We start from the raw sequence: 5,360 nt of genomic DNA on the forward strand, positions 1-5,360 counted from the left end.
TCAGCTGGGGCACCTGCTCCGCCTCTTGCCGTGCTCTGTCTTGGTCTGCTGCGTGAAAGGCTCCGTTATGAGCCGGGCCATGGCCAGGGGGCGGGTCATGGCGTCGGACGTTACTTGAGCCGGTCGCTGAGACCATGTGCCTGCTGTAACTCGGGCTCCGGCCTGGACGAGGGGTCGAGTGGATCCTGTCCCGGCTGTAGGAGTACGCCTCTTGCTGCGCCAGTGCTGTCTGAAGGAGTTCCCTGACCCGGCGGGTTTCAATAGCCGTCGGAGAGTCGCCGTCAACTGGGAGAGCCGCCAGCCGTGCCGCCGCGGCGACCATGTTCTCCAGCGGGTTATTATAATGACCCGGGGGTATTGGCACATACTGAGGCGGGGCAGGGGGCACCTGGGGAGGCCCCATCACTTGTGGCTGAATAGGGGTCCCGGACCTGGGCACTATGACCCCTGGCGGGTTACTAGACCCTGCACCTGGCGTGTTGAAGAGGTTTCGTGGATCGTAAACTGGAGGGAGTCGAGATTGAGCCTTTTGATGCCTCCTTCTCAGGACCTCATTGGACGCGTTTTGATCCATCGTGAGCCGGAAGGACTGCGCTTGAATCAACTGGGTTTGAGCGTCGAGAGCCGCCCTTTCCGCAGCCATCCTGATCCCTTCTGCTGCCAGATCCTCCTTAGCTTTCACTAGATCCAATTTTAACTGCGCCACCTCCGCGTCATGCTGAGCCTGATCTGCCGGGTCAACCGTAGCGGTTAACAGAGCCGTCATCTTGTCCGTGAGATCCATTAGTACCTGAGCCGGCGAGGGCACCGGGTTTCCCGCTCCAGCAGCGGGGTTCTGAACAGGCTGTGCACCGACCATAAAGACTCCAACCTGACTTGGCGGCTCAAACGGGTCCGGAATACTGTCACCATCGGAACAACCCATGAGCCTGCCATCTTGAAGTTGATACAACGAGTTTGACTCATCGGTGGATGACTCGCCGTCAGAGCCGGCGGCCGCCTCACCACCAGATCCAGATTGATCAGAGGGCCCTCCATGGATACATCCCACAAAAGCGTGCCGTAAGGCGGGCCGGGCCCGGGCGGGTCGTGCACGCTGAGCCGTCTCGATGAGATCGGCGCAGAGATCCGGCTCAGGGCCCGGCTCACCAATCTTGCCAATGAAAACATGAATTCCGTCGAAGGGGACCCGGTACCCGTACTCAATTGAGCCGGCGTCGGGGCCCCAGTTTGCATCGTCGATGTAGAGCTTGCCGTGACGACTCTTGGTCATCCGGCCAACAACGTATCCCTTGAGCCCTTCGAAGCTGCCCTTCAAGAACTCAAATCCACCGTGCGCTGGCCCCACGGTGGGCGCCAACTGACGTGGAATTGTCACGGCAGATGTCCTTGAGTTCGGACTTAGTCGTGGAGCCATCGCAGCTAGGAAGCTTGAAGGGGTTAAGCGGGACAAGGAACACGAGGGTTTATACTGGTTCGGCCCCTTACGGTGAAGGTAAAAGCCTACGTCCAGTTGAGGTGGTATTGATTAGGGTTTCGATGACCAGGGAGCTAAACTGCTATGCCTGGCTCTCGATGAGATCTTGCTTGTCCCTAAACCGCTGCCGGGTCGTCCCTTTATATAGGGAGGCTGACGCCCAGCAGCTCTCAGAGTCCCGGCCGGCTCATAAAAGTGTCCGGCTCGGACTCTCAACTATTCTTGCCTTGCACTACAAGTTATATCATAATGATGATTGTGACTACGGGCCTTAAGCCCATCTTTGGCCCACCGTCTTCTTGCTTGGCGCCGGGCTTCTGGCAGTGACCATATGAGTAACCCGGCCCCTCCTGGCGGATGACTCTAAGGTCTATATCCTCAACACTCCCAGTTTGGTTTTTGCGTGAAAAAAAGTTCGTCAAAACTTATCTATATGGACCTAGTTTTGAAGATCTCGACATGAGAAATCTAACGGTGAAAACAGTTCGAGATTTGGACGCACGGTTTAAGAGATAAAATATTTTGAATAAACGGATCTAAAAAAAGAGAAAACTTTCAGGTTGGTCACAACCTGAGAAGGTGGGAGTAATCTTTGAAAGAAGTACTCCTTAATTAGGTGATTTCAACCGGCAACCTGCCGCATCGAGCGACGAATAGGGTTTTCATTACCGCGGACAAAAATTGAAGGTTGCTAGAGAAGGCCCAAAAGTTCCAAAAAAACAGAGAAGACCCAAGTAACATTGACAATGGAGAATATCAGTTAAAAAAAAGACAATGGAGAATAAAGATTCCAGATCCAATTCGGACTGAAGCATCCGTTCGTATCCAATTAAAACACCTGGCCTCGATCTGCCTATATAGCCTCCCGCCGCTTAGCGCATCCAGATTCCAGAAGTTGTCCTAGGTTTTTTTATTTCTTGTTGCTGCATTATGTATTTGTGGGAGCTTACATGTGAAGAAACATCTAGATGTGAATTAGTCAAACTGATTTCAGAATCGATCGCCACCATCGAGAGTCCGCCATGCCGAGGTTGCGTCGCGTGCGGCCGGGCCGGGCCGTGGAAGAGGACCGCCTCAGCGCGCTCCCAGAAGAGCTGATCCGCCTCATACTGAGCCGGCTGGACACCCGCAGCGCGCTCTCGACCGCCGTCCTCGCCAGGCGCTGGGCACGCGTCCCCCGCGAGATCCCAGCGTACGACTTCAGGGTGAGCGACATACTCCCGCTAGAGTACGACCAGACGATCGCCCTCCGCCGGCTCAACCTGCCGCGCGACGAGGCTCTGTGCAGGATTGTCGACGGCCCGATGGCGAGCTGCGAGGCCTCTACCATGCGCGCGTTCGTGGACGGCGTCACCGGCTTCTTGGAGGCAGACGGCGGCGCCGCACGCCGGTGCCCCAAGACCCTCCGCCTCGAGTTCTTCCAGACGGACGACGGCGCCCGCATAGTCGACCGCCTGATCACTACCGCTGTCGGCGCGTGGGGAGTGGAGGACCTGGAGGTGGCCGTCAGGCCGGCGTTCCACGGGCCCCCGCCGGGCTACGGCATCCCCCTCGAGGACGGCGACAGGTCGCGCCTGCGCAGCCTGACGCTGGGCAACTGCACGCTCCCGCCCAAGCTGCACTGCTACGGCGCGCTCACCAAGCTGGTCTTGCGAGACATGGCCGCTTCCACGCCCGTGGACGTGTACGAGAGGGTGTTCAGCGAGTGCGCACGGCTGCAGGCGCTGCACCTCACGTCCTGCGGCTGCGCGGGGGACCGTCTGGTGGTGTGTTCACAGATCAGGGAGTTCGTCGTGGAAGGGTGCTCGTTCATGGAGATCGAGCTGCGGGACCTCCCAATGCTTGCCCGCCTGGCCTGCCTAACCAACACGGTGGAGCTCGTCTTCGGCTCGGTTCCGTGCCTCACGCACACCAACCTCACCTTCTTTGTGGAGGAGGATCCGGTGGTTTTGCCGCCGGTGCCGCACCACCACGATGAGCTCAACCAGTTCCTGGACATGTCGCCAACCATGGAGAACCTCGTCATCCGGTTCACCGGGCCGATTGGGGTCAAGAAACTAGACAAGCCATTGCTCCACCTGAAGAAGGCTCCTTGTCGCCGACGTGCCCTCCAACTGGGACGTCTCATGGACGCGCACCCTCCTCATGGCCGCGCCATCACTCGAGGTCCTGCACATCCATGTGGCTCGCTCGGAGATTCCAGAAACTTACGGGATAATATGGTCAAGAACGAGCCAGAAGCAATGCCACCCTCACATGAAGGAGCTGGTCATGATTGGATTCACGCTCACGCGGCTCCAAATGGAGTTTCTCAAGTACGTTGTGAGCGCGTGCACATCCTTACAACGCCTTGTTCTTCTCAAGGATGGCCGTGTTCGATACCATGGACTTTGGGATTGGGACATGGCCAGGGAACAGCAAGAGTGCCGGTGGAGAGATCATGATAAAAGGGCGGTGAGAAGAATGATCCAATCTGGGCCTAGTCCTCTCGTTGAACTCACCTTGGGATTCACCTTGGGATGATCATTTTATGATCTTGTTTGTTCTTATGTACTGTAGGAGTAGCTGTTTAAGCCGAGTTAGAGGGCTTAAGTGATTACTGAAAGGGATCTCGTATATGTCCTTACATGTTCCATGAGGTTGTACTAGAAGCTTAGGCGCGCATTGTTGCGCCGCCTTTTTATCAATCGATGTAAAATTGATTAGTTTCTGACCTTATGTTAGGTCTTTGCTACTTTCGAGGTGTAATAATTACTTTCAAGTAGTCGTATGAACTTATGCTATCCCTTCGCTTTTACTCTGTTTCTCATCTTCGTATAATGTTAAGCACCCTACGCATGATGGAGCCTTGCCGGGGTTAATCACTAGCCGCGAGCGCCTTAAGGACGGATCCTTAGCAGCCTGCCGGCAGTGTTGCCACCGGCAAGTTACCCTTCAACTCTATCAACGCAGCCACCTGAGCTGTTGAGCGGACTCGAAACACACAAGGGCGCGAATGACCGGGTTCCTTCGCGTGCAGGTTTCTTATACAATCAATAGGCTCGAGTGAAGGAAATCACAAAAAGCGAACTAAGGAACAGGGAGTTGAGAAAAAAAATTCAACTTAGCTTTTCCTTTTACTGCAATCTTCGCCGTGCGTGAACGGATGGCCCTTCCTCCTCTCCCTCCCCCTCCCTGGAAACCTTGTACACGAAGATCTTCTTCCTCTGCGCACGGAAAGCGTATGAAGGATCTTGACGCGTCGGGAATTCCGTCAGGGGAAAGTGAGGTGGAATCTTGCCATAGCGTCCCCGGCAGCATCCCATAGTTGCCGGGGTCAAATAGACATCCAACGGACTTGCCGCGGCCCGCGATACTACCGGGTGGGTACCCATGTCGCTAGGCGCTAGCTTGCCGACAACTGGGACAACCATGCACGTCTCGCTGCCGGGGTCGCCTCCCCCTGATCACAGTTTCCGCTGTCATGACAGGAAAATCGTGGTCTGTGCCCGATCAAGGAAGATCTCTCTTGCGGCTGTGTTTGCGTCCACGAGGGGGGAGGTGGAGGTAGGAGACTCGCGCCGCCTGTGCTACGGCCGCCGCCTTCACCCGAGTGTCATGGCAGGCGCCCGCCTCCAGTATCCTCGCCGCCTGCTCCCGTCGCGATGGGCTTGGCAACTGCGCGCCTGCGCCGGCCACGTCCACTGCAACGTTTGCTTCGCCGCCGCCGCGGCGCCGCCCGCATGCAGAGGCGATGGGTGCTAGGGTGACATAGAAAACGATGGAGATCGACGCGTTGGCTGTGGCTTCAGGTTGGCACAAGCGAACTGCCCCCTACCTGGCGCGCCAGAGATGTCGTGGTCAATGAGCACAATCACCTATGGGGCCACGGGACCCTTTGTGG

Source organism: Triticum aestivum, chromosome 3D, assembly GCF_018294505.1.
Source record: "Triticum aestivum cultivar Chinese Spring chromosome 3D, IWGSC CS RefSeq v2.1, whole genome shotgun sequence".
In the NCBI taxonomy this organism is placed as follows: domain Eukaryota; kingdom Viridiplantae; phylum Streptophyta; class Magnoliopsida; order Poales; family Poaceae; genus Triticum; species Triticum aestivum.